This window comes from Rhinolophus sinicus, linkage group LG05, assembly GCF_036562045.2.
Source record: "Rhinolophus sinicus isolate RSC01 linkage group LG05, ASM3656204v1, whole genome shotgun sequence".
NCBI classification, from domain to species: domain Eukaryota; kingdom Metazoa; phylum Chordata; class Mammalia; order Chiroptera; family Rhinolophidae; genus Rhinolophus; species Rhinolophus sinicus.
Genome location: NC_133755.1, coordinates 48,107,656 through 48,135,413, shown reverse-complemented (window position 1 = coordinate 48,135,413; position 27,758 = coordinate 48,107,656). Strand labels below are relative to the sequence as shown.

The window sequence follows — 27,758 nt, the reverse complement described above, 5'->3', positions numbered from 1 at the left end:
TGAGAAAGGCAACCGGCCAATGGCTTCAGGTCATTTAAACCAAAAAGTACACTCTTCTTAATTTTCTCCATCAGAATAACATCAATTATTATTGTTGTCATTATTATTATTACTATTTGATCTAATTTTATTTACCTGAATAAATTCACACATTCTGGGATATAGACATAGCCTCAAAGCACTTTATAAAATACAGTGAAAAGCAGCGTTATATTAGAAATATAATTTATGTTTTCAATTGTTCTTGAATAAACCTCTTTTGGTTCAAGTTGCACTCTCAGAGGAGCTTTTTTTCACACTTGCTCTAGCCCATCGAGAAACAGGTGGCTGCCTTGTGATCAGGGGAAGGTTGGCCCTGTAAGCTCTGCTCTATAAAGACGACACATTTATATAAATTAGTCAAGGTCTCATAGCTAGCAAATGGTGGAATGAAAATTAGAAACTAGGTCTGTGTGACTTCAAAAATATCCATTATTTTTCCTGTTCCATGCTTGAGAAAGAGGCTCAGCATATATGAGTCACAAGCCTTAGCCCTCTCCACAAACCATTTTCCATATTATGAGAGTAACTCCCTCCCTTGAGAAATAAAGAGTAAGTAAGCAAGCAAATTCCTTGAGGAGCACAAAACATTTAATTGCTCTTCGTCACTTCTCTTACTCAGGACAAGGTTAATTAACTCTGATCTTTTCATTTGCATGGGCCTAATGTGGATAGCTTAATAATTGCTTCTTAAAAAGAGTCTTCTGAGAAAATACCATGTGAATAAATCTGAACCCTCTTCACTCCTTCCTACTGCCTGAACTTGTTTTAGACAAAAGAAGACTGTCATTAAAAAAAAAAAAATCCAAACATTTCAAATCTGATGGTGAAAACCCTTTTCATCATGCTCACAGATACCATCAAAGTCCAAGAAATACTGAAGTGTATTAAGATGTATATTTTCAAGCTTGATATTAATGACAGGGTCTCAAGCTGCAGTGTTACTCCAGGCCAAAACTGGAGACAGTTACCAATTCCTTCAAGTTACACCCAGGAAGAAGCACTGTACATAGGCTGCTGATTTGTCAAAAACTTAATTTTCCATGACAACCTCCATTTTTCAATGATAAAGTCCATTGAGGTTTGAGGAAAGTCAATAACTGGAATTCACATCACCTTGGACAGCAGCTAAAGATGGTACAATAAAAAAAAGAGACCATAAACTCTGATAAGCAATAATTTACCAATTAGATGTGAGAAAAATAAAGACTCGTTAAAATGACAAAAGACCGTGAGTCATTAAGGGTTGGCCTAATTAAATAATAGCCTAGTGTAAACCAGAGATTTATGATCTTCCAGCTACACAATGTAGGTTTATCAAAATCATGGAAATTGACATTGTACACACAGCCTCTCTTTAGCTGCCTCTTTTAACATTTATCCAGAGGTCAACTAGGGAAATATGCCTCCCACCTAAACTAGTTACTATAGTCTTTCTGTTGGAACCCAGTCCTCAGTCGAGCATTTACCTTGTCCTGCCTGATGGGCAGCATGGTGATTTTTCCTGAGTCTTATGGCTTTCCTCTACTGCAAGCTGCCTTTGCGTGTTTTGCTTTGCTTATTCATGTTCCCCAACAGTGTTAACATCTGAGTGTTTCTTTTGGCAAAATAACTATAGCAGCAGGGCTCCAAGTGTTGCCCTCTAGGGCCCTTTGGAAGGATGTGGATTGGGTGAGACCCCCGCATGTCACTGGTGCTGCACACTACATCTGCCACGTTGGCACGTTACATCTGCCAGATGGACCTGCAGCCACACAACCCTTGACCACATCAGTCAGTGCCTTTAGCTATAGGATGGCAGCTTTGAGATGCAATATGCTTTCCTCTGAGAACAACCTCTGAGCTCCTCTTCCTCTGTAAAACTAGGCTTCTGATTTTCCAAAGCCTAAAGACACATGGGTTCCATGCGATGTGACCGCTATCAGTACAGCCTGAATGTACGCAAGTAGAAGGTCCAGTTTTGTTTGTTCTATTGTTTACCCCCAACTTATTATTCATCTTATATGGCTTAAAATATTTATGTTTCACATCAGCTTCATCCTTAGTACCTGTGCTAGGCATCAGTGACTACAGAGGAAAGGGAAAGCTAATGACAAAGTCTAGAGGAGACTGAAGGGTGGGAAAGGCCTGGGCTGAGAGGCACTCTTGGTCTAGAATGAGGTCGGTCTGAGTCAGGAACACTGGATACTGTGAAGTAAAGGGCAGTGATCAAGGGACTCAGACATCATAAAAGAATCAGACAAGCTGGTACCAAATGGAGAAGGTAACAGCACTGCCCCTCTGTAGCAGCAGCAGGAGAGGTGTGAGGTTTTCTCATGCATGGGCCTGAAGACTTTAAGTACCAAGTTGATGAGGGTCATGTTGTTACAGTCAGTGAAGGCACCGTCCTCATTCTCACTTTGGTGCACTGTCACTATCTGAAGGCTCTCTGGTACTTCCTTATTCTCCTGTTACCTTTAGAATAAAAGTGCCCAAGAAAGAGATGATTTTGGTCTTGAACTTGGAATAGCTCATTTCCAGTTTGCCTGTCTTGGTATTGAGTCTGGGCAGAGGGTGATATGCAGGAGGTGAGGCAGTGAGTAGAGGAAGTTGAACACCTGGGGCATGGAGAGTAGCACGGTCTTGCAGAAGCGTCCCAAGATGCTCACCACAGCAAAGGTCAGGCCAGCAAAGTCACAGAAGATCTCTCCCACAAACACCCGTGATGGGTACCAGTTATGGTAGAGCAATCCCAACGTGGTGAAAAAAAAAGGGTAGCAGGAAGTAGAGGGGAAAGACATGATCATGCTGTCAATCACCTTCCAGCTCCACCATGTTGAAGATGATACTGGAAGCAGAAATGACTAGTGACGAGCCAGCCTCTAGGCCATTAATTCCTGCTAGAATATTGATGGCATTGGGAAAGAACACTGCCAGCAGCCCCATGTTGACATAGTCCAGGATCCCCAAATCCACATAAAAGTCAAGAATTATAAAATTGCTATTATACAAGATAATGGGTATTCTGGTTATCTGTTGTTGTATAACTAATCACCCCAAAATTTAGTGGCTTAAAGTTACAACCATTTATTTTGCTCATCAGTGCAATTTGGGCAGAACTCAGTGGCATCAGTTGCAACATCTCAGTTGGAAATTAGAGGATCCTTTTCCAAAATGACTCACTCACATGGCTAGAAAGTTGGTGCTAGCAATTAGCTATGAGCTCAAACAATGCTGTTGGTTAGAGGCCACATTTCTCTCCATATATATCTTGTAGTAGAGCTGCTTGAGTGTCCTCTCTGCATGGAGGCTGGGTTCTAAGAGTATTTCAAGTGACAAAAAAAGGAAGCTACCCTTAGAACTCTGGACCTAGAAACTAACACCATCACTTCCACCATATTCTATTGGTCAAGCAGTCACAGAGCCTGACCAATTTGAAAAGGAGTGGCCACACACTCCTCTTTCTACTGGTAGGAGCATTAAAGGATTTGTAGCCATCTTTAATCTAGCACAATGGGTTAAGAATACAAGCCCTAATATGTGTCCTAATAAATTCTTCTTTTACAAAATATCAGTTTGTTTGACTACAGCATGTTTACATTTCAAAAGCGATTTCTTTTTTCATTTTGGATCCTTGTGTGAAATAGATAGAATAAATAGTGTTACCGTCATTCCATAGGGAATTGAGACAGAGGGATTTTGACTTGCTTCCGGTAAGTTATACTGCAGCAAACCTGGGGAGGTTTGCTTCCTCCCAGAGCTCACATGCTTCCTACAACTCTGTCCAGCTTGTGATTAGGCTTTTAACTGGTTATACACACTGGCCTGTGGCTCAAGAAAAACATAATTTTAATGGTCAGACCAGTGCACCACGGGTACCCAAGTTTTTATGAAATCCAGCTGCGGAATGTATTATCATGTCTCTGAGGCCTTACTTATTGAGGTCATTGTTCAGTTTTGGTGTTCCATCTGTTGTCCGGGTCTTCCTAAGTGATTTTCTGGGCTGGCTTCCCTTTTCACTGGGAATGGAAGGAGTTGTCAAAAGCCCAGTACATTCTTTTCTGCATTGTAAAGCCATCAGGACTTAATTAGAGAAAGATTCTTCAACAACAATTGATTTGTTCAACTATCATTCAATGTGAAGTACTCTCTTTTTATTAAAAATTACTTGAAAGTTGTTGGATGCCCGGCTTTGGGTTTTTGTAGTTTGTCTCCATCTATTTTGTATCCTGTCCTTAGGAAGTTTTCTACAATTACAGTATCATTTGAAAACTACTTCCTATTATAATTTGTTAGAAACTTTCACTTAACACTGATTCTTTTTAAATAGCTGTAGATTTTGGTAACTAAATTTAAATGTAGAGTTGATGAAATGTGACAATTTTGAGTTTTTGGGAAGTGTTTTAAACCACTGTTCAGCATATAGACCTCTGGAAAATCTAGTTTATGTTTGTCTCTAGCTGCTTTACCCTGAATTTTTAGTCTCCTTTGTATTTAGAGCAAAGTTGCAGCCATGTGTTTTTGATTCATTTATAACTAACATTTAGAGTTAGCTCATGAAGCTATTGTTTTGTAAGACCACGTACTTTAAAGTTGTATGTAATCCATTTGAAGCCCTTTTTCTTCTTTAAACAAGGACACAATTCTTCTCCAAACTTTACCTGAAGGTCAAAAATTAGTTTGTTTTACGATCCTGGAGCCACTGACAGTGCTGAAGGCATTGCCCCTAACTCTGTCAATCTCTCCATGTTTGCGTCATAATCAGCTCAGATAAGGATTTATGAGCATATCATTGGATCATTGATCTGTGCTTGACCAGTTTGCAGTTGATGTTTCCCCAGGACCTAAAGAACATTCATTTACCAGGCTGTGCACTTACCTGGTTATTGCAAAGTTTTCGAAATTGAAAGAATAATAGTTTCACATGGAAAGATGAACACGTTTGTAAGCTCAAGAAAGAAACAGTTTGTATGGATCCAATGCAGGTCAAAATATAAAGAAAATAGAAACTTCGAGAAACTAAATCATTGGAAGAGAGTCAACAGAGAAACAGTGAGGGCGAGGTGAGGAATGAATATTATAACAGTGGTTCTAATCAGAATCACGTGTCTGGGCACCTGTCACAGCTCTAGATTCCTAGGCCTCTAAATGGGTTAGTCTGTGCATCTGCATTTTTTAAAAGCTCCTCAAGTAATTCTGATGATCAGCCTAGTTATAGAAAATAATTTGTGAACTCTTCAGACACACACACACACACACACACACACAAATGCACAATTATCAAGAAGATATTAGAGGCCAATCTGGGTGACAACCCTGTATTTCTCAGCCCTTGAACTCTGACTCTGCCCTTCCTCCAGCTTTAAGAATAGATCTCAGTTAAATCAGCAGCTTTATTTCTGCATTCATCTACACAATACAGGTCTCAAACCAGGACCTGAGGTGGGAGAACAAAACAAAATAATGGAATTCAGATCTACAATTATGGAAAAGTGTTTCCCTGGCATTCCTTTAATCTTTTACTTCCAGCTCACAACTTGACTGTGTGCTTAACGATGAAAGTCCAGTGTCATCACTGGGGCATTGACAGATTCTTCAGTCCTTTAAACTGGGATTCTATTATGTACATCTCATGGCTCTTTGGAATCAATACCATTAATGGAATTCCTCAATTGTTCCAATGGAGTTTAATAAACACGTTGATGATTGCTCCAAGTCCAGTTCATGAGGTAGAACCCTGAGCTGGGAAATTCACCTTTCCAGTTGGGGCAGTGCCTTCCCAACATTTGCCTTAAGGAACACCCAACACCAGGATTGATTTTTAGTCTCAAAATAATGTGTGGGAATGGGTCCAACTTGATTTTAGCAATTAAATTCACCAGGTAAAAGCTCTTCTTATGATTTTACTAGACTAACATTTTTCAACAGGCATTAATGAGCCAAGTCCTATGCAATTTTATAAATGAAGGGATTCAGGCTGTCATTACGTGTAAATCCTCCGCGTATTACCTGCTCTAGTCAGAAGGCATGATCTGAAAGAGGAAACAATAATGCTCTGGAAAATGATGACATTCTGTAAATAAAATCTGGCAGCAAAAGTTCTTGGCAAAACTAATGCTCAAGTCAACATGTCTCAATTTATTGCTACATGAATCAGAAATTAATTCTTCCTCAGTGCTTATACTTCTGAACTGTGGCATCATTAACAGAATCTGAACACTCTACAGGTACCTTCTTCTTAATAGACTAAGCCAAAATAAATATAAATGGTTGAAGAGGCAAGCAAATTAGTTTTCTTGAAATTTTCTGGAGAATTGAGTTTACATTAACTAGAATATATGCGGCTGCCAAAGGGGATGGGGGTCAGAGGATGGGAGAAATGGAATTATTATGACTTCCATGTCCATAGGGGCTTTTGTTTTCCCTGTGTGATAGCAAACACCAAACACTGAAAAGTATATATTGGCAAGGAGATATTGTTGCTGGAGCTGTTTTATATTCATTTTCTTTCATGACTTTTTCCATCTCCAAGGAGTGATGTATGCTCTGAATCTGCTTTTGGAATCCTTTCCAGCCCATCCCTCCCCTTATTTGCTAACATTTCAACCAAATATCAGAGAAGTGTACAAATATCCACGTGTCCTGCTCTGGAAAATATATTTGCTACTGATGTTGTTTGGCAAAACACCTTGATGAGGGTATTTCGGTTGTGAAAAGTCAAGCCCCAAGTCAGGATCTAAAGGGAGGAAGCAAAATAAAGGGGTAACTGAATTGCACTTATATGAAAAAAAAAAAAACGTGATGATTTGTTTTGTGTGAGCAGCAAGAAAGAGGGAATAAGGGTCCTAAAAAAATCAGAAGCATCGAGCTACAAGGAGATCAAGGGAGAAAGGGTAGAATAGCTGAATGTTGGGGTATAGGGCCTGGCAGGATTTATGGACAAGGGGCTTTCACAACAACAGTGCTTGATATTACATTTTAAATTGTCTGCTGCACTGTTCAGTACTGGAACACAAGCCTCATGAGGTACCACTGCACTTAAGTTCAGTCAGCTATACATACCTCCTTGTGTCGGTCATCATTTGACAGAGGAATTTAAAGGACATGGGACTGCATTTAACATTAGGCTCACCCTAGGATTGTGAGAAAATTGTCCCAGGAGATGAGACCCTGGCTAGAAAGTCAGAATTCAGACAAAGCAGAATACAATAGTAAAAGGGAATTAAGAGACAAATAAGGCTCTGAGATCCCTCTCCTCTTGTCTGAGTTGCCATCCTTCTCACAGGGCCCACTATGATAATCTTTCAGTTGTTCTTCCTCTTGTCCAGTCTCCACAACAAAAATTAAGGTGCACTTTGAAAAATGCACATTAGAATATGGCAGAGTAAGTTTTCTGCTAGCGCCCTCCCACAGAACAATGATTTTGACAATGACCTACAGAGGAGAGTACCTTTGTGGGAATCTGGTAGTCCAGTTAAAAAGGATACAGCACATGGTTGGAGCAAAAAATTCCAAGAGTAGTTTCACTGAGGAGCATAAGAAGAAGAGTTTCACTTTATCCATGCTACCCCTTTCCCAAAGTACCACAGTTTTGTGCCAAGAGAGACTCGCACAGGGGAAAATGAAGGTTTAGTGAGTGAATGCCCAGCTTCCCCAGCTGTGTGGGATGCTGCCCAAGAGACCCACTTCTTTCTTGACTGACTCAGAACACTGAAGTGATTGACATAGCTGAGGGGTTGGGAGAGGCTGGTAGCACAGCAACCAGGACTCATAACTCATCAATAGGCCATGGGTCTTACTAACCTGCTTTGTGGATACCATCAGGAAGCTGCCATAAGCAGCGTGGGACTCATCACCTGTGAACCTCCCCATGCCTCACCCATCGCCCAGGTTGGCTCCCCAGTTGCACTTCCACAGACAGTGAGTTGTAAGCCTTTATAAATGGCTATGAGCACACAGAGAAAGCTGGCCCAACTCTATGGGGTTGGGCGAAGGCATACGAAATGGAACCATTCAGGGCGCTGCCCTTGGGAGGCTCTCAGTACCAGTCTGGCTTTGCAGGATTGATGGAAGACATATAGTCTAAAGAATTTCCCCTCAAGAGGGAACAAGAGGTATGGAGACTATAAGGAAAAATAAAGACTACAAGCCAATATACCCAATGGCTATAGTTGCAAAATTCCTCAACAAAATACTAGCAAATTGAATTCAACAGCACATTAAAAGGATCATACATTGTGAACAAGTGGGATTTGTTCCTGGAATGCAAAGATGGCTCAACATACACAAATTAATAAATGTAATACACCAGAATAAAGGATATTAACAGAATAAAAGATAAAAATCACATGGTCGCCTCAGTATATACATTTGACCTAATGCAGTATTCTTTCATGATAAAATCTCTCAGCAATTTAGATATAAAAGGAATGTACCTCAACATAATAAAGTCTATATATGACAAGCTCACTGCTAGCATCATACTCAATAGTGGAAGACTGAAATCTGTTCCTCTAAGATCAGGAATGAGTCACCACTCAGATCAGGAGAACTGCCCCCCGTCACCACTCTATTTAACATGGTACTGAAAGTCATAGCCAGTGTGTGTGTATACACACACAGTGGAATAGTATTTAGCCATAAAAAAGAATGAAATTTTGTCATTTGTGATAGTACGGATGAACAAGTATATAAAAAAAAACTTATCCCTCAACCCCTTACTTTCTATTCTTTACCCCACTTCATTTTTCTCCATAGCACTCTTCATCACCTTCAATATTATTTTATTTACTTACTCACTTGCCGTCTGTCTGTCTGTCTGTCTGTCTGTCTGTCTCTATCTCTGTCTCTTTGTGGTTGTGAGCCTCAAAAATGGCCCCCAAAGATTTCCACCTTCTGGTATTTATTTTTGCCCTTGTGCAAATTCCTATCATCTTTAGTGTCAGCTGGACCTTGTACCTCCTTTCTAATGAGTAGAATCTAGTGAAAGTGATGGGACTAGATTACAAAAAGACTGTGACTTCCATCTTGCCTTCTCTTGCCCTCTCTCATTCTCTCACTGGGAGTCATTGCTCCTGGAGGCAGTAGACTGCCATGTTGTGAGTAGCCAATGGGGAGAGGCCCATATGGCAAGGAACGGATATCTCTGGCCTATAGCAAGCCAGGACCTGAGACCTATAAACAGCTACATGAGTGAGTCAGACCCCTTTCAGCTGGGCTTTGAGAAGACTGCAGCCCCAGCTGACACTTTGCCGCCTTGTGACCCTGAATCAGAGACCCCCAGCTCACCCTCAGGAACTATGAGATAATAAATATATGTTGTTTGAAGTGGCTATGTTTTGGGGTAATTTGTTACACAGCAATCGAAAACTAACATCTCCACTGCAATGTAAGCTCCATGAGGGAAGGGACTTTCTCTGTCTTGTCACTCTCTCCCCAGCAGGGAGAATAATGCCTAGCACACAGAGGCACTCAATAAACATTGGGTTTAAATGAGTAATTGATATTTGGGTGGGACAGAGGACACTGGGTCTCACAAAATGTGTGGGATGGAAGTCGGAGCCTATGTTGATGTTTAAAGTTAAGGCTGTTCATAGGGACAATAAATGACTCCAGGAATCTCAGAAGTACTGTAATACCAGGCTCATAATGCTAATCTGTTGACCACGATTACTGGTCTATGTTGCTGAGCAAACCTTCCTCATGTGCCTGGACAAGCTCAAGCTGAGGGTGAGGACCACTTTACACAGTCACTCTGTGCACTTGGAAGAATGACTCAAATTTTCCACACTTTCCTCCTCTGTAAAGACCTCACAGGGCTTTTGGTAACACATAGAATAAAATACATAATGGGCTATGGCTTGTTCTCAATAAATGGAGGTTTCCTTTCCCTCAGGGAGCTTATTGTATGAGGAGATAAGATTCATACATAAGATAACTAACATGGGTGCAATGCTTGTAATGTTAAGTACCAGGTGTTTTTGAGGCAGGAGATATAATGGAATAATTATTTTCTGGTTCTTCCTTCTGTAGTGTGGGCTAGTGGGTGCACATTTGTCACTTGGGAATACCACCAGAAAACTCCATTATTTTTCCTCATTAATGCTAGAAAGTAAGAAAAAACTGCTGAAAATAGTAAAGTAATCCTAACTTTGCTTGTGAGAACCTAGAAAATGTAGTAGCAAAAAGAAAAAGAAAAATGACATGAGTGTAATGGATTTACTCTTTCTACTGATTAGGTATCATGGTAATAATTTCATGTGGTTTGAGGAAAATTTGCTATTCTTAAAACCCAAGCATCTATTTCCAGGAAAAATAGAGCAGGATCTCTGAATCTATACCTCCACAGGAAGAATCACACTGAAAATGATTTCCTTCTAATGACTTACTCTAAGTGATATAAAGAATTCTTTGGGATTCGAAGTAAAACTACTATGACTACTACTAATAATAAAATAAATATTTTTCTTTTGCTATGTGCTGACAAATATTCAGATTGCAAGCAGATCTTTTGGGAGGCAAGGGGAAAGAATAGATGTGAAATCATTTTAGAGATTTCCAGCTTTCTGAAAGAAAATTTAATTTTCAAAGAAAATGACAGCATAATAGGAACCACATTGGAATGAGCACATCCAACACTACGGAGAAAAAGTGACCATGCTGTCTACACATACAGGCAGGTCACTCAAGCTGGTTCAAAACTTCCATTTTCTGTCAGTGGTCTGTGTGTGCCTACATGGTGACAAATGGGCCAAGCAGGGCTTTTTAGGTGTTGGCGCCACCAGTGAGTGCCAGATGGAATGTGGTGAAAGTTCTGATTTGTACCTTTCAGACCAGAGGTCCTTGCCAAAATGGATGGGTCCTTCTGGCCACCTTTTTTGTAAGTACAGCCACAGGTATTCAGTTGAAACCTGTGGGTGAGAAAGACATAAACAGGTGCTATAAATTTGTGAAACCAGGAAGCCGCAGGCCATTTAGTAAATGGCAAACCCAATGGCCCAAAAAAACAAAGAGTCTCTTTTCATCAGAATGATCAGGCTCATTCAACAAATATTTATCGACTGCCTACTCTCTGCCAGACATAATAGAGACCGACAAGGTCTCTTATTTAATGAGTGAGGTGAGGAAGCAAAACCCCAAATCACCCGGGATGGTGTGGACCTACCTGTGCCCTGCAACCTGATGGAAGGGAAGCGCCAGTGTCCTGGGCACAGGCCTCACAGCGTGAACACTGTGGCACCCATTCTGCCCACAACTCTTGGGGGTGCCCCTTTTACAGGATGAGTTTTCTGCCTTGGCTCACGCAGGCCAAGATCTTTCATGTTTTGGAGCAAATGCAGCTTTTGCTGTAGCATTTCACAAACAAGTCAGTGATCTCAGTGGAAATGAAAAAGCATCCCTTTTAAACTAAAATCTGAATTTCATCTGCCTGAGTTTCTATCTTTGAGTAGCAACCGTTGAGTCATAAAGTTAAAAAGGATGTTGGAAGTTAATTTACTCAGCATGTTTCTGGCTTACACTATTTTTTTAAAAAGATTAAAATGCCTTTTATTAAAGTAGACCATCTGAGAAGGAGAGGCCATTGCTTTTTGTAGTAACGTATTGTTGCCTTCGTTGTTATCTATTGTTTTGTTATATTTAACCTCAGTCCTTCCAGCAGCATTTTATATGTATTTAAAAATACTTTGGCCTGGATAGTTGAATAGTAAGTTGATTACCAGCCTCATATGATAACGGTTATTTAATTGTCACCTCAGTGTTTTTCAGATCCAATTCTTCCTAATTTTTCCTTGGTAATACTCATGCTTTTAAATGAGCTGAATGAGATGCTAAGAGTGATGGCATTGAGCTGTTACTATGTGCCGGACATTGAACTAAGTGTTTTAATCTAGATGATCTCAATGACTCCTTACAAAAACATTTTGAGGTAAGTTCAGTCATTTCCACCATTTTAGAAATGGAAAAACTGAGGCTTACGGAGAAGTTTGTACTTTGTACAAGACCACAGCTAGGAAGCGGTAGAGCTGGGAGTGAATACATAACAGTGCCAAAGTTTTCCAATTAATTATAGAGATAAGATTGCCTAGCTCTTATGCTAATAGATCCATGTATTACATTGAGTGTTAAATAATCATACTACTTTTTAAAATAAACTTAGTCATGTTCTGTCTAATGCCCTTTTGTCACTCAAGTGTTTGCACAATCAGAGGGTACTTTTTCCAGACTCTCACTCTTTTTCCAACTGTAAGCTCTTGTTTAAAATCTCTGTTTAATCTTCAACTTCAAATCCACAAAAATAATGGCTGGTGATACATCTAATACTTCTGCTATTTTCTTTGGGCATACACGTCTTTACTCTTACCTGTTTAAGCCAGAAGCTCTTAATCTTGGCTGAGCATTAGAATCACTTAGGGGAGCTTTTAAAGATCCTGATGCTGGGGACACACCCAAGACCAATTAAATTAGAATCTCTGTGGGTGATATTCAGGTGATTACAAGGTTGAAACCACTCTTTTAAATACTTCTTCCCTGGACATTCCCTGTACAGATGCTCCTAGACTTATGATGGGGTTACATCCTGATATCCCCATGGTAAGTTGAAAATATCCTAAGTTGAAGATGCCTTTCATACACCTACTGAACATCATAGCTTCTTCAGCCTCCATTAAATGAACACTTACACTAGCTTATAGTTGGTCAATTATCTTGAGTGTCATCTCAAGTATCATTGCCTTCCTCTTCTTCTCACCAGAAGCAGGAGGCACAGAGGGGCATTTCGTAGACGTGATGGGCTACGAAAACAAAACGTCCTGAAAACAATGCTAACCACACAGTACACTGTAGCGTGTCAGTTGTTGACCCTTTTGATCACGTGCCTGATCCGTGGGAGCTGCTGTTTGCTGCCACTGCCCAGCATCACGAGAGTATCATACTGCATGGCACTAGCCTGGGAAAAGATCAAATTTCAAAATTTGGTTTTTATTGAATGCATATCATTTTCCCACCATCATAAAGTTAAAAAAAAATTATAGTCAAACCATCACAAATGTGTACCCATTTCACCTGTGGCCTGCTCTGGCTGTGACTCATCTAGCTAGAACTATGAGTTGGCCAATTCAACAACCCTTCCCAAATGTCATCTCATCGCCTGTCTCTAATACAGAGGCTGAAGAAGCTAAATAGTCTCTTTCCCAGACTTCTGTAAGGATGGACGAGCTATATGCTATAGTTCTGGCCAATGACAAAAAAGTGGCTGTTGAGGGCTTCTGGGAAGCTCAAATATCCAGGTGTTTCCAATAAAGAGTTAGTCATTGCAGATAGTTGTATTTTTCACTTTTCATCTGAATGCTTATATTTATCTGAATGATATAGACATAGACTGAACACATAACTTCAATCAAAGGTAATTTAAGGGGGAAATCAAGGGAGGATTTGATCTCTTCTTATTGATACTTTAGTCTCTGTTTCCTCATAGAGACCTTGGAGTTCATGACAAAAGTATCGGGCAGAGAAGGTAATGGCTAAGGAATTTGAGAACCCTAAGGTTTTCTTTGAAATTCTATGGTACAGGGTGGAGTGGAAGCGAAATGATCACCTCTCAAATGCTTGTTGGACATAGTTTTTATAGATATTTATAGGGAGAAACCAAAGGTTAATATAAAGTTTCAAGGTAGCAAGCACCGAGCCTGAGCCTATGTATTTATAATACGTGTGTGCATGTGTGTGTGTGACGGTTGCTAATTTTTGTGTAACTTTTTATTAAAGTATAATGTACATACAAAAAAAGTATAGATATTACAAAGAAGAACACAAAGACGTTTCACAAACTAACACATCTTTGTACCTAGCACTCAGACCAAGAAACAGAACATTACCAGGGCCCTAGGAGACTCCTTGTTCTCTCTTCTAATGGCTACCTACCCCCTTGACCACTAGGCTGCCATTTCCTTTTTTTTTTTTTTAATCAAACCAATTTGTGGAAGTACAAGGTCACCTCTTCTTCTGCTTTCACATGCCTCTATTGAGGTGGGGAAGTCAAACCTGTTCTGTGGCACATTTAATTATGGGAAAATGAAAAGAAAGAAATAAAATCCAGACCAACAAAGCAAAGATTTAAGTTGGCATAGCTTTCCATATAATTGTGATGCTGGTAGACACCCAATAAACATATCAGCATTGTTAAAATGATTTATCAGCCAAACAGTTGAATGTAAAATATTATCAATACAGGTGTCATCATTGATCTTTCTTGGGTCTCACTGCTGAAGAATGGGACTGCTAGGTGATTTCAACAAACAATCCTTGACAGGAAACCAAAGGCAACAAGGTACAGGGATAGACAGCTGACAAATGCAGTATGGGGCCATTAAAGCATGTGATGAATTTGCCAGGAAAGTATATATTTGTGCAAGAGGTGAGCTCATATCTCCCATAAATTTGTCAGCCGTGACACAATGTTCTCTGGCTTGGCATGAGTAATGCCTTGCTATTTGCTGCCTTTGTCTGGCAAAAGCTCTATCCGTCACTCCAGGGTTATTTACAAAGAAACGTGTCTATCAGTTACAAGGACATGACTTTGCCGCTAAAAGATAACAAAAGAGGAAATCAGGCAGTGGCCTCTCAGCGAGGGATGCGTCTTTTCCAGACGATCTCTGGACTGGAATGAATCAACTGGACGGCAATTGGCCGGGCTGGCCCTGTGCCTGGCATGACCAGCCTTCATACATTTATCCACACTGATTAGATTAGAAATTATTAATAGGGGGCTACGGAGTAGAGCAAAAGGTCATTTAGAGTTTAATTCTGTTCTCAGATAACTTCATTTCAGCTGATGGGATTGTTATTGTAGGGTTTTATATGTTTATAGGAAACAATATACTCAATAATGAAGTCATGCCTCCTTGTGCAAGGTCAGGAAAGCTATTGTGTAGCTAGATTGAAGTCTTCACAATTGTGTTAATTAAGTAACAGTGATTGGGCTTGGTCTCCTCTTGAAATGCAGTTAAGGGCCTAAAAGCTGCTGAGAATGTATTCTTTCGATATAAATATATAGGAAAGCAAGTGAGACCAGAAAGCAGCCTGCGATTGAGTAAACAGAAGAGCTGACACGAAGCTTTTACTTAAGGAAGACAGAAGCCTGGTTGGCAGATGTAACTTCTTGCCACATAAATACAAATGTCTTGTCAGCTTAGGATTAAATGTAACAGGTCCCTTTTTCTCTACTCAATTCCTGATGAATCTGAAAGACAGTTATAGAATTTGATGTTGATGGTACATTATGTCTCGTCAGTTATTTTACTCCCTCCCGGGCCTGCCTGTTTGGGGTAGATGATCTGTGTGTAGTCATAGCCGCGTCCTTCTCAGATAAAGGGCCATTTCCTGTGGTCTTGCCTGGTAGACCAGGGCCATTAGTGATGGGGAGCTCAACTCTGTCCTCCACCGTGACTTCTGTCTTTTGAAGGGTTTATAATTCCAACGTTAAAATTTGCTGAAGGTAGTTGCAAATTTGTTTGTCCTGAAAGACAAAATCCCTTTGAAACAGCTAAAAAGAATTTGATTGACTTTAAGTGAAGAGTGGGTGACATGGAAAGCAATTCTTTTTCATATGTTTCTTAAAGACCACAAAAGACCTTTGCGTTCTACTAATTTGTAAGCACACCAGCTTCCATTTGGCTCCCATTAAGGGGAACTTTGACATAAAACTTAGTGACTGGTGATTGAGTCTTGTCTTTCCAACTCTCCCCAAACTCCCTGATCCATATACAAGAAAACCACTGTCCTGAGATAGAACTTGGTTTTCCCAATAGGAGGACTATTGAATAGAAATGATATCTTAATTAATGTAAGTTTTTTTTAATGTAACTCTAAGGCAGTAATTCTTGACTAGAAGTGACTCTATCCCCCAGGAGACATTTGGCAATGTCTGGAAGCAGTTTTGAGCATAACAGCTGGACAGTTGGGGTGGGGGTTGCTACTGGTATCTAGCAGGTAGGGGGTCAGGGATGCTGCTGAACATTCTACAAGGCCCAGGGCAGCACCAACAACAAGGAATTACCTGGCCTCAAATGTGAAGTGCCAAGGTTGAGGAACCCTGCTCTAAAGAACCTTCAGAATCAATGAAGAATGAGGCTATGGGAGAGGTTACTCTATCTAGGGCATGAGGCACCACATAGAATTTCTGTTTAGGAAAAATTCTATAATTATGACTTTATAAATAAATAATCATATTAGGATTTGAAAAATAAAACATCTTTTATAAAGCCACTCATTTAAATTGTAACTTGGGAGCTAGAAAAATATTTGCTATTTTTCGTTGTTATTATAAGATGTGCCACGTGGTTTTAGAGTGATTGAGATATGCAGTATCCTCAAGACTCAAAAGCTTTGTATGAAACATGCATAAGGTAACGTAATGTATTGGAAGGGAGGCAGAGCTGAGAGTCCAAATAGCTCTGTGCTACCCTGCCATTGACTAACCATGAGCGTGGTCCAAGTAAGTCAACCTATGTGGGCCTCAGTAACTGTTCCTGGCCAGACACTGACACTGAAAAGCTTAACATCATTCACTGGCTGTTCCTTCGCCTCAGCCACTGTCATAGGCAAACAGGGATTTCTCCTCAGTTTCTGGGCTCACAGTCATCCTTCCTTTACACTCGTGTTTGGATCCTTGTTATTTCACATCTGGGCAGTTGCAGTTTCCTAGATGTTCTTTCCTCAAACACATCCCATAAAATGCCACCATCTTGTCTGTTTAAACCATTGCTTGGTTTACATCACTCCTCTTAAATTTTCCAATGCCTGTAGTAAAATTCACCCCGGGCTTGACCACCCAGTCCCTCTCTGATCAAGCATTCTTTTCTATACTTGCCCAAGGTGTTTCCCCTGCTTGGATTTTTGCTGCCCCCATCACATTACTGTACTTACTGCCTTCTTCATAATGGCATATACTAGAGCACCAGTCTTCCTGCTGAGATTTGTTGTGTCTGGCATGTTCCTTCCCCATTGTTCTCTCTCAGTCTTCTTTCATAATCTCTCAGAAAGTTTGCTAAGATTTTAGATATCTCTGTTCTCTAAGCTTATCTGTACTTATTGTTGGCACAATATATATGATATTTACCATATTTAACCTTGTATATATGTATATATAATTTTATTCTCCCTTCATTGATATCTTTTACCACCTCTTAACTAAGTATCCAAAGGGAAAGAGACACAAACTACCACACTGAGGTAGGCTCTACATGGGATTCCATGGGAAAGGTAAAGAAATGTTTTGTACCATCCACTGGATTCAATGCATATTCATGTTTGGCTAAAGCTAAGACCTTCTGGGAGATAGAGACATATTCATACACACAAATAAAAATATACAAGTCTTTCCAATTAGGCTGTAAGCCTCATATGAGTCATGATGCCCAAACCCTCCCTTTGTGTCCTCTGAGCTTTGGCGTAGAAGGTGTCCAAAGAATGATTAAATGGCTGATTCTTTTTGCACATGCTTTTCTATGTAAAAATTACCAGTATAGTGAAATGAAAATAGTATCCAGGCTTGGGAGACTTTTTGGTTACTACAGGTAACACTTTGAATTTTAAAAGTCTTCTACTGAACATATATCTATATCTATAGATATAGATATAGATACACACACACATACATATATATACATACATGTATGTATACATATACATGTGTGTATATATATACATATATATGTATATATATATAATACAAGCTCTGTTTAAATACGCATATTGTGAGATCCAAGGATAGAGTTTTCTTGAGGGTCTCTCAGTTGACTCCTGTTATGTAGTTCAAAGACAATGGATTCTGCTGGATTCCTAAATTTAAATGAAATTCTCAGTTTTGACATAGAGTTGGAGAAAATTGTCCATGTTGCTTAGTGTGTGTGTGTGTGTGTGTGTGTGTGTATTGATACATAATATACATATATATGTATACAGACACACAGCTGTCTGGGACATAGATATAGTGTGTGGTTTTATGGCCACATGAGCATCAAAGTCTTCTTTTCGCCTTTTTCCTTTTGACTTAAGCATACTTGGGGTAAACATATAGCAATAGCTTTTACTGGTGCAGCTGCATGCCTTACTTCACCTGTGAAAGTTTCTGTGTTCTTGCCTCATTTGTAGATCCAAAAAGTTTTATTCTTCATGTACATAAAGGAGAGCATCTTTGTTTATATACTGCAATATTCACAGTTTTCAAGTTTCAGCTGTGACATTTTTTGAAAAACTTGTTTGCTAAGTGTTATTCTTCATTGTTACCTGAGTTGATCTCTTTTTAATCTATGCATTTGCTGATGTTATTCACCTCAAACTAGAAGACTCACCCAGTAAAAGGGCAACATAGCTTAATGCAGTGGTCCTCATACTGTGGTCCCTGAACAAGCAGCAGCAGCAGCATCTGAGACCTTGTTAGAAAAGCAAATTCCCAGGTCTCCCCTACTGGATCAGTAACTCTGGGGCTGGGACCAGAAATGCGGGTTTTAACAAGCCCTCCAGGGAACTCTGATGCAAGAGTAAGTTTGAAAAGACTGTTTTAGATGTTAGCAATATGAGCTTTGGTCAAACTGTCTGAATTCAAATATTTAACTTTCAAGTCATGTAACCTTTTTGTGCCTCAGTTTCCTCATCAATGAATAGAATAATAATAGTACCATCCATATACCGTGGTGGTGAGATTAAATTGAGATAATACATCGGTAAAGTTTAGCAAGGTCTGGCACCTGGTGAGCACTTCATAAATTTTTGCTATTATTGTTCAAATTTTGCCCCTTCTCTAGTCTTAGATACCTCTTGCTCTTGCTGACCTGGCCACTTCATCTCTCTTTAATGTCCTTGCCACCTACCTCTCTTTACTTCTTCAGATGTTGCCTAACTAGGGGGGAGGAATGCACATATTTTTCTATAGTCAAATTCTGAGCTTCCCTTGAGTTTCAAACATTTTTTTGTTTGAAAAGTCAAACCTAATGATGAGCAAACATACAGAGAATACAACACATTTAATTTTTCTTAGGTCTGGTTTCTAATTGAATTATAATGTAGTTTCCATATGGCCCACCTGACTTTTTTTCAGGCCTTGGGTATGTGAACCAGTACTTATTTTCATGGCTGGTATAATTGATATATGGATGGATGGAAGTGTATTTTTGCCCTGTCTTCAGTGATGAATCTTTCTTGTTTGTTCTAGATGCTTCTGGACTTGTTATCCTGTGTCATTTCTAACTGGTGCCAGGTTTTGACAAATGATAGCAGCAAGGCATGGTGTGCTACCTCAGGTTCCTATTTTCCCTGAGTGTTTGGATGTAATAATTTTAGAGACAGCCACATGGCTAATGAGTCTTGCCCTCAGGAGCTCAGCACAGAGGGAGCCCTCACTAGCCTATCAGATGCTTTCTTTGAAAATGGTGGAAGAGCGAGAAAGCAAGATGAATGGACATTTGTGTATCATATTCTTTGAGAATTGAATAGAGGATTTATGGTGTTCCCTAACTTGACACACTTCACACTTGTCATGTTGGCACATTGCATTATACTCTGCTGCCCATGGGGCTTTTGATGATGTTTCAGAAACAGGTAATAGATGTCTCTGTGCTGTATCCATACATTTGCAGAGAAAGATCCAATATTAAAAACAAAGGTACAGTAGAAACCATCCCTATCAACCAAACATGAAAGCCCATCTCTACTCTGTTATCTCGTTAGTCCCAGTTCCTTACCTGGACATAATAAAGCCCTTCTCCAGCTTCAGACAATCCACCTGAAGTGTAACCCATAATCAGAGCTATTTTTATATTCTCATTTTAACATCTACTTGGGGTGTAGCAATTGACAACTACTATTACGGCAGCCACAGTGCAATATAAAGAACACTGGGTTAAATTTCCTAAACCCTTGCTTCTAAGCCTGATTTTGCTGAAAACCTGCTGTGCGTGAGCTTGGATGAATCTTTTATGGCATTGTCCCAATTACCTCATCTATCACATGTGCATCAAAATTCCTGACTAGCCTCGTTTTGAAAAGTATGGAAGTGTGAGAAAACCATCTATTTGACTGCTGACGAAGCAGTTGGAATACTGCCTATTGAAAAGTGTATTTGCCTTCAGTTATACAGAAAGAAGAATAGAGACTTTAAAAGGGTGAGTGAGTTTTTTCAAGCAACGCTGTGAGTGACGGACAGGGAAGGTCTGATTCCTGTTTTCTGCTCCTTAGTTGAGGTGTCCTGAGATTACTGTGCCTACCTTAAACCCACACCCCATGTTCAAAGGGCCACTACAGGCCTGAGCAGTGAGGAACTAGCAACAGCTACGCTACCTTTGAGGTTGAAGGCTTCTGTCCTTCCTCCAGGAATTTTGCAGGAATCGTTGAAAGAGAAGGGCCCCGATAATGGCTTTTTATCAAATTTCCCACTAGGCAGGAGAGAGTTCACAAATGGCTTTATGTTTATTAAGGAAAAGTTTTAAATGGGTATTTTTTGTGCAACTAAGTTAGTGATCTGAGAGTCTTACTGCACGTAAGTAATGAGCGCTCTCTGTTTATTACTTTCTGTGAGATTAGGATGTCCTGTTTGATATGTGTAGGTCTTTTCACATGTGCCCTGTTTCCATCATTTGAATGTCATTAAAAGCAGAAACTTTGAATTTTATTTCTTTTCCATCTTCTCAAACCCCCAAGGTCAATGCTCATTAAATATAGGTTTATCAACTTTAAGTGAAGACAGGTTAAAATCATCTAGGAAAACAGGAAGAAAAAAATCTCTGAGCCTATAGTATCTCATCTCATCTCACCTCCCAAATAAAAGAGTATCCCTTTAAGACATGGTCTATCAGGACTGACTATATGTATTCCCCAGCTCCAATATTTTTGTTCCCATTTAGGACTTTTGTAGGGCTGCTTAAGTTTTTTTGGTGAGCACCCCTGTTAAATCCAGTGATGCTGGAATTGCTGACAGGTTTGCCTTTGTGTGACGTGCCTTTGAATAGGCAGCCTAGCATCTTTCCTTTCCTGTTTACGTCACAGGGGTAATACTCGCTTCCTCAGCATCCTTCACAAAAGGTCTAGAATCAAGGGGAAAGTCCTGAAAAACATGCTTAGGGAACGACACAGAAAGCAGTGGTATTGAAGACAGGACTGAATTTCTGGACACATCAATACCTAAGTCCAAGTCAAGTATGCATTCTAGTTAGCATTTGGGTCACTAAGTTATACTGTTAAGTTAATAAGAAAAGCATGTTACCTTTAACAGCATAACATTGGTGTATGTAAATAAATCAAAGTGATTTGATTTTTGGATATGCTGGCAATGCCTTTGTATTACTTATCTATTGCAGTGTAACAAATTATGCTAAAATTTAGCAGCTTAAGACAATATACATTTATTGTCTCAGTTTCTATGCTGCAGGAATCGAGGCACAGTTTAGCTGAATCTTCTGCTTCAGTGTCTCTTAAAGACAGCAATCAAAGTGTTAGCCCAGGGGCTGCATTCTCACCTGAAGGCTGGACTAGGGAACGATCTTCTCCCAAGCTCACTCACATGGTTGGTGGTAAGATTCAGTTCCTCTCAAGGTATTGGACTAAAGTCTTCAATTCTTTGCTAGCTATTGGCTGAATGCTACCGTCAGTCCTTTGCTGGGTAGACCTCTGCAACACGGCAGTTTGCTTCATGGATGAATGCAAGCCTAGAGGCAATAAGGAGAATCTGCCAGCAAGATGGAAATCAGTCTTTTGTAACCTAATCATAGAAGTGACATCTTATTTCTCTGGCCTATTCTATTTGTTAGAGAGTAAGCCACTAGGTCCAGCCTACTTTCATAGGGAGGGAATTCCACAGGAAATGAATACCATGAGATGAGGATCATTGGAGGTCATCATAGAAGTCCACCTACAAAAGCCTTCCATATCCACCTCCAAAAGAGACTCCATCATGGTTACTGAATGTGCCCTGAGTATGAGGTTTGGTTGACATTAAGGAGAATCAAGTTATTTGTCCAGAAAACCCTTAATGGGAGTTAAACACTTTGTTTAATTTCTCTTCTTTTTGTTGTTTATGAAAATAATTATTTGAAATTTTGGTAACTTAGTAATATTTTATGTTACCCCAGAGTCTTTAAAGGTTTGAAAGAATCAGAACATAAAATTCTCCTTCATTTTCTAGGAGCCCTTAGATCATTGCTTTACTTTGTTGGTGCAGTAACTGATTTTCATGGTTCTTGGTGAACGTTGCCCATTCATTGTGCTGGTGGTTTGGGACAACCAAGAGGCTAGAGTTAGGATATTCAAGGGGGAGAGATTATTAGACCCAGAACTGAGGTGTCCTAAACTCACCTTTCTGTGTACCTTGTCTCTTCTATCTGCAAACCATAAGCTCGCAAATATTTTCTCAGCTGGTTATAATGTAGTTGGGGAACTAGATAAAAATGCTTCTGAGATCTTTATAGAGATGCACTAAAAAAATATTGGAAATTATTGTTTGATGAAATGAGTTAGTTATAAAGTCTTCCTTTTTTTTCCCATTATATTGCTACTATCTTATGTCAGGCAGTGGTCATTTTTTGCCCTGTTCTCCTTCCCATCTATTCTGCACGATGCAGTAAATAATATTTAGGAGATGCTAAATCAGATCATATCACTCCTCTACTTAAAACTCCACAATAATATGCAAGAATCATCACAATATAGGGTCATGTAAACAAAACTGGGTTATGTATATATACTGCTTATATATTCAAAGCGTATTTCCTGAAGGATGCTCAGAAAACTTGTATCAGTCGCCTCCACGGATAAGAGAAGGTGGGGAGAGAGACACCCTCTTTAATTATAAACCTTTTATACTTTAAAATTTTGTGTCATGTGACTATATGACCTAATTACAAAACAAAACAAAACTCTTCCACGGCCCTGAATACCTTTAGGAATAGTTCAAATTCCTAACATGGAAGAATCTCATGATTGGTCTCTGCCCACTTTTCATCATCTTCAGTTGCTCCCTCTCCCCTATCACCCGTCCCTCACCTACAGCCAATGGTCCCAGCACCTCCCAGACGTGCTGGTCTGGGGCCTATGCCACAACTCTCTGCTGCAGACCTAGTAAGTCAGGTGTAGGTCACCACATATTGTGACTCCTGAACCTTTGTCCCTTCTTCTTAGCATAAATTTCACCAGTCTTCACCCAGCTATTTTCTCCTCATCCTCCAGGAAGCTTTTTCTGTTTGCTCCACAATGGACCTTGTGCTACTTATTTCTCTGTGCACATTTTGATTGTAGAATTTACAGCATGATATTTGCAGCAGGTACCAGGCTCAAATTGTAACCTCAAGGATGCAGAAAGTAAATACCTCATATTTTTTCTATAACTAAGCTTAATTTCTAGCACATCTCCTATCTTAGGACAGGCTCCTCAGAAGCAGGCTCTAAGAGGGAGATTTGTGTGCAAGCACTTCCTTTATGAAGGAAGTGCCCCCAGAAGAAACCAAGAAGGGAAGTGGGGGGCAAGAGTGGTAAGAAGACCTCAAGCAGGAGCAGTTTCAGGCAAAGTCCCAGGCAGGTGATTGCAGGGAAACATACTCTACAGTAAACTCATAATTTTGGTTCAGTGTTTGTTTATTGTCTGTCTCCCCTAACAAAATACAAGCTCCGAGAGAGCGGGAATCTTTTTTCTTGTTCATGCATATATTCCAAGCAAATAGAACAGTGCCTGCAAATAGAACATTTGTTGAATGAGTTAATAAATGGCTAGCCTTTCCTTGTTGCAACAAACCTTGCAAAGTATACTCATATTTATTTATTCTTTACATAAATTATGGGCACCTATAATACTATGGCTCAGGCTGTATTTTAGACCCTGGGAATACAATAGTGAGCAAAACAGTTAATATCTCTGCCCTCGTAGAGCTTCTAATGGGAAGTATGGGAACTGCATGAGCTTGGTGCAGGGAAAATCTGTGAGGACATCGCAGCCCCATCTGCACAGATACCTCTAGCTAGTCCATCCCCACCTGGTGCCAGGGGTTACTGAGATCTCCCACCTCCCACAGCTCTCTTGGTGATCTTACCAGGCTCGTGCTGTAAATACCAGCTACTGATGGTGATGACACCAAATTAGTTTCTCTCACTCAGAACTCTCTCCCAAAGGCCAGACTTATAGAGCCAGTTGCCCAGGAAACAAAGTGCAGCCTTCTCTGCCCTTGGATCTTTCCAAAGTGTCTGTCACAGGGACCCATCTCAGGGATGCACACTAGCCTCCAACTTTTTGCTTTGAGAACTTTTATTTTCCTCTTCTCCTCCTAGAGTCGGGGATCTTCTTCTCATTGAGGAGGTGGTGGTTGGGGTGAATGGAAGGAGGGGGGACCTTGATCATGACGAATTCTTCTCAATCTACCATTGATGGCATATCGTGTATGGCCTGGGTCCTTCAGACCCTGGAGTTTGCTGTTCACAAAGCTTCTCTTCTGCTTTTCTGCTTCAACACTCCTGATACCTATTCGGATGGGAAAAGAGCCATGGAGTAAAAAAGGAATTTCAGGGAATGAAAGAAAATCAGCTAACATATCTAGACATTATTCCACATTATATTGGAATTAGATGGTTAAGGCTCTCTCTCCCTATTTTATTTTAAGCACCCTAGAGGCAAGAACTGAGCCTTATCATCTTTCTAACAACAGCATTTGGTACAATACCTGATCCACAATAGATGAACTGTTCGAACTGAACTAAGTGTACTTGAACACTCTACATCTTTATGCTTTTTTTATTTCTAGTAAGAAAAGGCAGTATATTATAATAGTTAAGAGCATGGGCTCCAACACAGACCACCTAGGTTAAAATTCTGGTTCTGCCCGTTATTAGCTGTTTGATCTTCTTCAAGTTTACTCTCTTCCTTTCCCATTTTCTTTATCTGTAAAACAGGAACATGGATGATGATTTGGCTTCTCTGATATGGTTGTTGTACAGTTAAATGAGTTACTATATGTAAAGTGCTTAGGCCTGTTTTTGGTACAGACTGTATATACATGTCAGCTATGATTCTTCCCTCTTCTCAAAATTCCCCTGTCTTTGTCCATCTGGTTAGTTGCTGCTTCCCCATCTCCTTCAATTGTCCTTTGGAAAGACTTATGACCCTGTCTCCCCTGGCAAGTATCCCGTTCCCTCAGGTTAAGCTGAGTACTGCTCTTTTACGCTCCCTTCCTTAGCTACATGTTCTTCAATGTTTTGTAAGACCACCCATTGTATTATAAAAGGGAGAATTCTACATCCACTTTGGACTGGCCTATACCTTGTTATTCATCTTTATATCCCCAGCACTTATCACAGTGCTTGACACATAACAGATACCAAACAAATGCCATCATAGGAGTGAGTAAAAATTCATCTGCTCTAATTACTGCTTTTATAGCTAGCTTGAAGGCACAGTTTTGCATATGCCCAACGCCTCCATTTTCTATACCTGGGATCAGTCTTGCCCACAATAAATGGGATTCTTGGTTCCTTCAATAAGCTCAGAGAATGTGGCTCACCAGGGGCAGAAAGCCTTTGAAGAAGATATGTGTGCTGGTCCCCTCTTTGAACTATATTATAGAGTGATTCATCTTCCATGAGCCACATAACCTCAAATCAGGGCTTACATCCACCCTCATCTTTCATTCCTTCTTCAGTTGCCCATTTTTTTCTCCTCTCTTCCTGTTTCATCCATCTCACCTCCTGCCATGCCTGTGCAGACACACAGACGCGCACATACACCTTTGATCCTGCTGACACCAATGGCACTAAGGAAAGAAGTTCAATATGTCCACTGGCGTCAAAATAGAGTAATAACAATCCCTCAAAATGACAATCACAGGCGGCCAAGGGGCATTCAGGGGCTCTTCTGCTTTGTGTGTTCTGTAGTCTTAGGTGATTTTCTTTGGTGTTTAAAAGCGGAGGTAGCTTTAGTTTCTTCTACCTGAGAGGTGCTAGTGAACTGGTATTCAACAACGATAGTGACGGCATTCTTGGGGAGAAGAACAGGTAGAGTAGGGGCTGTTTTGTGTCTCAACTCACAGACTCCAGCAAAACACAAGCTCCCATTTGCAAACAGTTACTCAGCTGCATTTCATGTTTGTGATTGTGTTGACAAGGAAAAAGGTGCCATTTCTGGCAGCATCTCATAGCTTCCTGTACCACCTCAGGCACTTAGCGAATGCAGGAGGCACATACTGAGTTGGTTGCCACCTGACACCTCTTCTGCTTAGCTAAGCCCAGAGTACCCATCTGGAGTCTACAAGCAGCATGCTACCACATCCTAACTAGGCAGCTGTTCCCTGGATCTCCGATCATCATCCTGTAGCTCCTGCTTCTCCCTTCCTGCCAAATACAACTGAACATCCAGGGGCAGAGAAAAACAGACTGTCTGGCCTACTGACTCCCAGGACATGCCATGTCTAACTCCACCAGTGTAGAACCAAGGTGGGGGGTGGGGGGTGGCGCTGTCAATGTTTTATTTTGTTTTTCCTGACTTTCTAGTCCCTTTTTCAGTCAGCAGGAGCAAGGGAAATCTGGAACCTCAAAATCAAATGCCACCCTGAACTGCACTGAGCTGGCAATTTCTAATTCTGATTCAAAATGAAATGTTCTGTTTTGTTTATGGCAGGAAAAATGTAGCTTTCTATTTTGGGGTGGTGACTGTTTAAAGGAAAACAACTTGTTTCTTGGTGGGTGCTCCACCAGCTATGTGAAATCAACATTTGATGATTTGTAAATCAATGAGACAGATTCGATTTTCTTCTGAGTACGCATTGGCATTGGACAACACTGGCAAAGACAGTCTTGATTTAGTGTTGTCTAGGACACTTGAAACACAGAGTGCCAGATCTGAAGAGGAGGCATTTCTAGAAGCACTGGCTTATAGCCTGGTATAATTGTGTTGAATGATATTTATTCTTGCTGTTTTGATTGGACATGGGAATGATGTTGGTTCTGTGTATTTTCATTACATTTTTAAAGATAAGCATTTAATTATCTTCTGTTACAGTAACCAAAGAGAAAAACCTGAGAGTACTAGTCTAGAAGTTATAAAACTTAGCTTTTATATAATTAAAATTTTTCTTTTTCCTAAATACTTTCATGAAAACATACCTTGTAAGCTTTAGGGAGGGGGCAGAAGCTTGTGTTAAAGTTGTTAGAAATTTTCAGCATGGTGTTCCTTCTGGTGTGCCTTCCTGTATTGCAGAGGCCAGAAAGTTCAAACCTACACTTCCCAGAATCCTTTGCAGCCAGAATGTGACTTAGATTGGCCAATCAAATTCATGCAAGTCTTGAATTGCAAAAAGTCAGATGGAGACCTCATTTCTGCTGGCTATAAAATTTTTAGGTAGAGTACAAGGACATGAAAATGTTTGTATGTGTGTTTGTTTTCCTGCAGTATCATTAACAAAAGTCCCTTTGTCAAGAAGTAGAGCAAATGTTTAACAGTAGAATGGAAATTAAGTTGTAGAATATAGTCAGACGATAAAGTACTGTGCATCAGTGGAAATAAATTAGCTAAAACTACTCACATCAACCCAAAATATCTCAATAGCATACTTTGGGGAGAAAGAAGGAAGTCATAAAATAATACATAAAGAACATATAAAATGTATTCAACACTTGTGGTGCCCCTCCACCCTGTTAGCTCACCTGATTTCAGGCAGCTGTACTGGACAGTTCCATGCAGTGACCAGTGTCTGCAAGAGGGGCCTCTGCTTTTC

The 27,758-nt window shown here is 40.1% G+C and overlaps 1 pseudogene; it reads right to left on the bottom strand.

Annotated features, from left to right (window-relative positions):
• Positions 1 to 2,256: 2,256 nt before the first annotated feature.
• On the bottom strand, positions 2,257 to 26,446 carry LOC109437641 (UDP-N-acetylglucosamine--dolichyl-phosphate N-acetylglucosaminephosphotransferase; annotated as a pseudogene).
• Positions 26,447 to 27,758: the final 1,312 nt, after the last annotated feature.